Below are 9,235 nucleotides of genomic sequence, written 5' to 3' on the forward strand. Positions count from 1 at the left end.
AGGTCCACTTCCTCCTGCCGGTTTTTTTAAATATTGCTTCAGCTGGCGGGGGACCCCAACCCCCGCCAGCCCAGCCGAGGTCTTGTTTAAGTTCTTCATCCTCGTGCTGTGAAAGTTGCATCCTTCCAGTTGGACGGAGTCTGATGTCGCAGCACGTTGTACGTGCAGGACGTCAACATGCTGCGATGTCAGACTCCGTCCAACTGGAAGGATGCAGCTTTCACAGCACGAGGATAAAGAAGTTAAAGAAGACCTCGGCTGGGCTGGCGGGGGTTGGTGGTCCCCCGCCAGCTGAAGCAATATTTTAAAAATCCGGCAGGAGGAAGCGGACCTCGGGGGTAGATGATGGCGGTAGGTGGGGAAAGGGTTGATGGCGGTAGGTGGTGGAGGGTTAACGGCGGTAGGGGGGGCCAGGGTGAAATCTGTGGGGGCTCAGGCCCCTGTGGCCCCATGCAGATACGCCCCTGGTCTGATCTCACGTGCTAACCCTGCATTAAAGGCTTAGGGCTAAAGTCTCTATATGTTCTAGATGCCTAAATGTAGGCGTGGTGTATAGAATATGCTTTGGGCCAGGTGGACATGCCTACATTTAGGCGTGTCCATTTACGCCAATGAAAAGCTGGTATAAATGCATGCACCTACGTCTACGTACACTGGCCCAAATTCTATAACCGCACCCGTAGATGTGATTGATAGGCCTGGCACGCCCCCTTTTTGGCTGCATGTGTGAGAATTTACGCACGCTGCTTTATAGAATACGCCTAGCAAAGCACTGCGTAAATTCTACTTATCATGACTAAATGGCTCATTAAACAATTAAGGCACATGCGTAGATTATACGTGCGCACAAATCTACGCACCCGCCTCAACGCGCCATATATAAAACCCAGCAGTTTATGTAAAAGGGCCCCTTTACTAGAAGTTTCTGTCTTTTGGTTTTATTAGGCCCTTTTCCATATACAAACCTATAATACTCAGGAAACATTTTTTATATTTCCTTAACTTTTGAACTTGCTGTTCTTGAATTATGTTAGTAATAACATGTTTAACATTACTTGCTCTAATTAAATTACCCAGTAATTTTCCTGTCTTATTTCCCCATCTATGCAATCTATATTTACAGAAGTGTATATGAGTCATCACTATTTGATGTAGTGAATCATTCTGTCTTTTCTTTGTTTGCCATTTTTTTGCTTGGATTTCATTGACATTTGAGAAATATGTACTTTGCGGTGCTGTTGCAACTCTTGTGTCAATGTGAACAGTTTCTTTGATATAATAAATTATTTGTCCCTGCAAAACTACTTTTGCTGTTTCCCAGTATGTCAAGGAATTAACCTCTTCATTGCGACTGATTTCCTAGTCATGCCATGTTTGTCTCGAGAATGTATGGAATGTTTTATTTAGATAACATGCGGGGTTTATTTTCCATATGAAATCTTTGCTGGGTTTTAATAGTGGTACAGTTAAGTGGGGAATGGTCAACAATAACTGATATTTCAATTTTAGCCAGTCTTATTTTTGAAAATCAGGTTGTTGAAGTTAATATACCAGTGGCCTAGTGGTTAGGGTGGTGGACTTTGGTCCTGAGGAACTGAGTTTGATTCCCACTTCAGGCACAAGCAGCTCTTTGTGACTCTGGGCAAGTCACTTAACCCTCCATTGCCCCATGTAAGCCGCATTGAGCCTGCCATGAGTGGGAAAGCGCGGGGTACAAAATGTAACAAAAAAAAGTGATTTAACTGGGAAGGAGCCTCTCCTGCCTGGTTAAATCTCTTGTGTCCACCTAAACATTGATATTCAACAGTACTTAACTGGACAGTGCTGCTGAAAATCACCACTGACAGCCCCTGCACTGTCTGGTTAATGCCAAGGTGGTTTGTGGGTGGAGCTTGAGCATAGCCCGGGAGGAGCTAATACTTAACCAGTTAGCAGCAATATTCACATTTCTAACCCGTTAAGTAATGAAAAAGCTGTCCCAACTTTAGCTGCTGAGGTAACCAGGCATCAGTCTAAATATTGGCTGATGTCCAGTTAACCTCCAGATAGCGCCAAAGGGGTTCTCGCTGCTCCCATCTATCCCAATTCCCCCTCCTCGCCCCCTTTCGGAAGCAATCATTAGGCTTGGGCCAATCCCCCACCCTCCATCTTTCCCCCGGGCCAACCTTGAAACACCTTAGTGGTCTAGGGGGCATACAGGCAGGAATGATGCCCACTCCTGCCCGTCATGGCTGCCTCTTCAGAATAGCTGCTGCGACCTCTAACGGAAGTCTTGTGGTACTTCAGAAGCCTCAACTGCCAGTACTGTTTCAATTAGTCCTGGATATTTAATGCCAGGGTCTGGACATGGCTCGGCATTAAAAATATCTGAGGCTAATTCTACACACTAAGATCAACATTTTTTTTAAAACCACTGACCACCTCGGGCTGAATACTGGCCAAACAGATTTTTTTCCCAATATTTTTTTTATTGCCAATCAAACATATAAACAGCTCTTACTAAACAACAGTAGAATACTTGAAAATTGGAGTATTATCTGTGGCTATAGCGATCAAGTTAATACAGTTGTGGGCATTTACATAAAATATTAGGCCTTCCATTAAGTTATGTTCACCAGGTATCCATGCGATTATTTCTTGTACCAAAATATTTATTCCTCTTTCCTCATTTTTGTGGTAATTTTGGGAAGTTGCAGTTTACTAATGGCTTCACACTTATATTAAAATCTCATCCCATCAATAACTGATCATCACTATACTGCCCTGCAGTGGCAGAAAGAAGTAAATCAATATATGCTCAAAAATCAGTTAAGTGCCTATCTGTAATTTAGGAAGTATGTATCATCATAATGTATATTGTATTTCCACATAACCCCTTCAGGATCCCCAATATTTCAGAGGCAAAAGGCAATAATTTCATTGCAGAGTAACCAAGCAAAACATATTTTTTTCTCATTTTCCCACATATCAACCAGAATGTCATTACAGGGCAGTATACCTTATCGGGAGAGAAAATAATTTCTGTAAGTAGATAAAAAGGGCAATTCTATGAGCTGGTGCACAAATTTAGCTGCTAATAGTGCCCCTAATTTATAAAATAATAGCGCTTAAGTGAGCAGTCAGTGCTACTAATTGGCAATTAAGCACTTGGGGCCCTTTTGCTAAGCCGCGTCAGTGCCTACGCACACCCAAAGCGCGCCAATGTGGGATTACCGCCCGGTTACCACGTGGCCTGGGTAGTAATTTCATTTCTGACGCGCATCCCCTACACACAGTTAACACGTGAGACCTTACCGCTAAGTCAATGGGTGGCGGTAAGGTTTCAGACCCAAAATGGACACATGCCAGTTGTCATTTTGCCGCACATCCATTTTTGGTCAAAATTTCTTTATAAAAGGCATTTTTACAGGTGCGCTGAAATGATTCTGCGTGCATCCAAAACACGTGCCTATGCTACTGCAGACCAGTTTTAAGTAAAAGGACCCCTAAAGTACTGGATTGGCTTACATTCAGCACTATTTAACTGACCAGGAACTGCTCTTGGCCGGTTAAATTGCACTTAACCATTTATCTGTGAATATTCAGCAGGGAATAGCCAGCTACCTCCTGCTGAATATTTGCGGTCTGCACATAAGGAGAAATTCTATATATGGCACTTTAAAAATCGGTGCCATAAAACCACATGGTTAGCGTGATTCTATAAAGTACATCTAAAGTTAGGCATAGTTTATAGAATACGCTCACGTGCCGTTCTCACGACTAAAATTTAGGCGCACCCATTTAGGTCACCTAAAACTAGGCTAAATACTTTTGCCTAAGTTAGGAGCAGATCGTGGGTATTAAATAATAGTGCACATAGGTTTTTGAAATGCCCATTCCACGCCCATGGCCACACCCCCTTTTCAACTCTACACATTAGAATTTACACGCACCACGATATAGAATATGTATAGAAAGTTGTGCGCAAAAATTCTAATTAAAGGCAATTAGTGCTGCTAATTGGTTGTTAAGTACCAATTATCGGCGCTGATTGGTTTGTTAATCAATTAAGTTGTGCTCACAATTTGGCCGTGTGGCCAAATTAGTGCGCACAACTTAGCATGCCATATATAGAATTTAGGGGATAGCGGCTAACCAGCTATATCACGTGATATAGCTGGCTAGCTGTGAATACTCAGCGCTTCACCGGCTAAGTTCAGTGGCCAAATCGGACCATGTAAATAGCAGGCCTATCTCTGGCCGCTATAAACTTAACCAGCCAGTGCTGAATATTAACTTAGCAGGTTAAGTTTATAGTGGCCAAAAAAAATGGATATTCAATGCCGGTCACCGGAAATGGCCCAGGATTGAATATCCGGGCTCAGCACCGACCATGGGACTTAGCCAGCCTGCCTCCTGTGGCTAAATATTGAGCCCAGAGCACTTAAATCATGTAGGGGCCTTTTTATCAAGCTGCAGTAAGCATTAATATTTGCTTACCGTAGCTTAAAATGGCATACTGTGAGGCATGCTGTACTTTTGACATGTGTGCGTGCTACCAGCGTACTAAAAAAGAAAATTAAACTTTTGCTGAGGGGGGTGTGTCTGGGGGGCGAAGAATGGCCATGTCTGCACTAATCAGTTTATTCAACTACACTGTCATATGCTAACTGATTAACGTACCGTTAGTCAGGGGAGGATTGACAGTGGTCGAGGCCCCCAGGCAGTAGTCTATGGGAATCCCATCTGGCCACTACCCACTGTTCCACCGCTGCCCCGCTCCCCTGCTCCCACACACTACAGCTCCCCCACCCAACTGCCCCTTTCCTACACACTACAGACCCCAGAGCCAAAGTGGATCCTACCTTGAAAGGCCCCTGGTGATCTAGTGGCTTCTTCAGGGGCAGGAGAGAACCCTACTCTTTCCTGCCCATTGAAGCTACTATGCCTGGTGCCGCTGTGTTTTCAAAATAGCTGCCGAGATTTCCTGTGGTAGTTTTGTGGTTCTTGGCAGCCTCACCAGACTGCCACAGGAAGTCTCAGCAGTCATTTTTAAAACACGACAGCAGCAGGCAGAGTAGCAGCAGTGGGCAGGAAAGAGTGGGATTCTTTCCTGTCCTTGTAGAGGCCACTAAACCACCAGGGCTCTTCAAGGTAGGACCACCAAGGAAGGCTATAGTGTGCAGCGGCGGGGGCCAACCGGGCAGTGCCTCTGGGCCCCCTAGAACCTCTGGGCCCTTGGGCACCGCCCGGTTGCCTGAATGGTCAGTCTGCCCCTGGCATTAGTGCACAAGCCTTTACCACCAGAAAATAGGTGGCAGTAAGGGTTCACATGCTAACTGTTGTTAATGGCCAGGTGCCAATGGAAACATTAGCACATATCAACTTCAAATGGCTGAAGTTAAGTTGCCTTCCTTAATATTTTCTAGACATACTCGCATAACATTTATAAAATTAAGATATAAGTTTACGTTTGAAAAATTAAATTTAAGCAGCACGGAGGTCTTTCTGACTTGTGATGAAGCGGCTAAGCATCGGGATTTTGTTCCAGCTGTATTTTGAAGCCAATAAGCCAGAGAGATTCTGAAGTCTTTTCCTCCGAAGCCATAGTAAATATATGTGATTATTTGGACAGTTCAGCAGATAAGAATTCTTGCTCATTTCATGTTTTGTGTTAACATTAGTATATGGCCATTAAATTGGAAAATGGAAAATCAATAGCTACAAAAAAAATCCTGCTGAAAACTACAGAAAACCAAGGGAGAATAAGACCACAACAACCAGGTAGCCAACTGCACAGTTCCTCAGAGCTAAACACCTCAAACATAGAACACAAAGTTCCAAACAAGGGGCTTCAGCAAACGTAATCATAGGTCAACGACAGAAAGTGCTACAGTGGAGAAAAAAAGCCAAGGATATCTTTGTATTATATTTAGTATAAGAGGAAATACATTTCTGTTTTTATTTCTCTTATGTTGTGGTACATGCCTAGTTTGACTTCTTGGGGTTCCCAGTTCAATTTTTGTTTTTATTTTTCTATTTCTAATTTGTGATCCCTTGTTCTGTATTTGGTGAGGGTCTGTCTGTTTTCTGCGTGTGATCGAGGTATGGTATTCTGTGGCTTCTGTATAAAAGTCTGTAGCAGTCCCACTTGTTCTGTTTCACCAGTAAGTAGGTCTATCAGTGTTATAGGGCCCTGTGTAATATTTTGTTGTTCTTGCCCATTCATAGGTAAGGTTCTTGCTGTTTGAATCACAGGATTAGTGCTACTGTCGCATGACATGTTCGCTATATGTATGTTAGGGTTTTTTCAGGTTTTATATTTCAGAATGTACCTGGTAGTAGAGAGATTTATTTTGCTATTGCTCGGATGATATGAGAGCCAGAATATTTTTTGTATAGTGCCTCCCTTGGAGAAATGTCCTAAATCTGATCTGCACCTGTTGCTGCGGAGGGGGAGATGGATTTGTATGGGCGCAGATCATGTTAACATTTAACTCATAAAAACTGCTATACTGTGTCAGACCAAAGGTCTATGAAGGTCATGTATGCAGTGTGTCATGAATGCAAGCTTCATCCATCCGGTGTGCCTTGACTGAAAAAAGGTTGAGAACCCTGCACTAGAGCCTCAGCAGCATTTAGGGTGCCTGAATGAAATTCACCTTGACCTAGTACAGAGTCACTTGACCTCTGCTCTTTCTCCCTCTCTATCTTAAATGCATAAAATTACCTCTATGTGCTGCTGGTCTAGCCCCATCCTTCCCCTCTTTAAAAATGTTCCCCATGGCCAACAGCCCCTTCCCTCCCTCCTTTCAGATTTAAAAATGCATATAACTATCTCTTGCTTAGAAAAAAAAAAGTTAATAGCAGAGGTGATTCCTTACCCCTCTCTTCCTGTCTTCCTGCTGGCTATAAAAAGAGAGCGCTAATTGAGGAACCCCACTACTATACTTTTTGGAGCAGATTGTAAGCTCTTTGAGCAGGGACTGTCTTTCTTCTATGTTTGTGCAGCGCTGCGTATGCCTTGTAGCGCTATAGAAATGCTAAAGAGTAGTAGTAGTAGTAGTAGTAGGAGGTAAGCAGAATTCTTAGAGGGCATTCTTATTTCCAGCAGGGAGACAGGGGAAGGGAAACCCTCTACCAGTAGTCTACCAGTAGTATGTAAAAAGTATAGGACAGCCAAGAAGGAGGGGGAGAGGATAGTTTTGTGCATATTAAGATGTAGCCAAAGGAAGAATAGAGCTCTGATCACCAAAGGTAATGTGCTTTAGAAATATTACAATAGATGCAGAATCAGTCATCTCTGTTGGATGGGAGATGGGTGGGTCATGATTCCTATTACTTGGGGGCACTGATCACTTTCAGTACACTCCTAGCAATTAGTGACTAAGACCCTTTTGATTCCATAATATTTACCAAGTAAACTGAGGGCCTCTTTTACTAAGCGGTGGTAAGTCCAACAGGGGCTTAGCGCTCGCTAAACAGGAAGTACCACTGGACGACAACAACAGCCCACCATTACTTCCCACTCCTAGCGTGCCGTTATATGCCACCTCGATAGGTGGCAATAAGGGCTCCCCCCTGAAATGGCTGCGCAGCAAGTGCTTTACTTGCCGCACGGCCATTTCCTGCAGGAAAGAGAGACTTCCCTTTTACCCGCTGCAGTAAAAGAGGGCCTCAGCGAGCCTGACAAACACACGCCAATGCCAGCATAGGCCCCCTTTTGCTGCAGCTTGGTAAAAGGGTCCCTGAAGAAGTAAAATCACAGTTGAATGTAGTCAGAAAAAGAATGGGGAATTACTGAACTTTACAATTCTATTTTGTTTTACTCTTATTATTAAGGCCATCATAAATTAAGAATATGGCCCCCTCCATTTGAAAAGGAGATATTCAATTTCTCATGATTCGCCCTGAATACACTTCTAAAACCTACATGCATAAATCGGCCATCTTTAAATATATCCTAATGGGATTCTTCTTGGTTTGACTTTTGCCAGTTCCCTGGCACTCCTCTGTGCTGGTCTAAAATGTGCCCCTCACACTGAACATAAGAACGTAAGTGTTGCCATACTGGGATAGACCGAATGGTCCTTCGAGCCCAGTATCCTGTTTCCAACAATGGCCAATCCAGGTCACAAGGACCTGGCAAGATCCCAGAACAGTAAAACAAACTTTATGCTGCTTATCCTAGACATAAGCAATGGATTTTCCCAAGTTCATCTTAATAATGACTTATGGACTTTTTCTTTTAAGAAATTATGCAAACCTTTTTTAAACCCTGCTAATCTAACTGCTTTTACCACATTCTCTATCAACGAATTCCAGAGTTTAATTACACATTGAGTGAAGAAATATTTTCTCTTTACTATTTACTACATAGTAGCTTCATTGTGTGCCCCTAGTCCTAGTGTGTTTGGAAAGAGTAAACAAGCAATTCAGTCTACCTGTTCCACTCAGTATTTTATAGACCTCTATCATATCTCCCCTCAGTCATCTTTTTTCTGAGGTGGAGAGCCCTAGCTGTTTTCCTTATGGGGAAGTCATCCCATCCCCTTTATCATTTTTGTCACCCTTCTCTGTACCTTTTCTAATTCCACCATACCTTTTTTGAGATGTAGTGACCAGAATTGCACACTGTATGCTTTGTCAGGATCTCTTGTTTTGGAGACATTTTAAAATGCTCCAAAATGGCCCTAGGGAAACTGAGCTATCAGATTAACTGATGGTAGACAAGGGATAATGGTACAGCAATCACATAGCCATTATGACTTTCATTTTCTGCACAATTATTGGATTTTAATTTTCTAAACATCCTAGGATTTCTGCAAAAAGGTTCTACAAATGTGTTTCCTTCATCAACTCTTAAAAGCTACTCACAAATGACTTGCATTAGTTCAGTACAAAAAATATATATATTACTTACAACATATTTGCTGACTTTTATTTTTACATATTTAACTGGAGTACTATTAGGATTGCCAACTGGCTCCAGATTCTCTTGACAAGGTTGATCCAGTTCTTGGTTTACCCCGTTTCATGCAGGGACCTTTCTGAGGGAATGCAATCGGAAAATCCAAACTACAAGTCCCACTGTCACTGCATGCAATGCAGTAAACCCAAGAGTGGATCAACCCTGTCAGGCAAATCTGAATATAGTTGGCAGCCCTAAGTAACACAGCATCTACCACAATTTAATCATTGGACTTTCTAAGAAAACATGGCAAAATATTCCAGAATACTTTGAAAGGATGGAAAT

Source organism: Microcaecilia unicolor, chromosome 1 (genome assembly GCF_901765095.1).
Source record: "Microcaecilia unicolor chromosome 1, aMicUni1.1, whole genome shotgun sequence".
Lineage (NCBI taxonomy): Eukaryota > Metazoa > Chordata > Amphibia > Gymnophiona > Siphonopidae > Microcaecilia > Microcaecilia unicolor.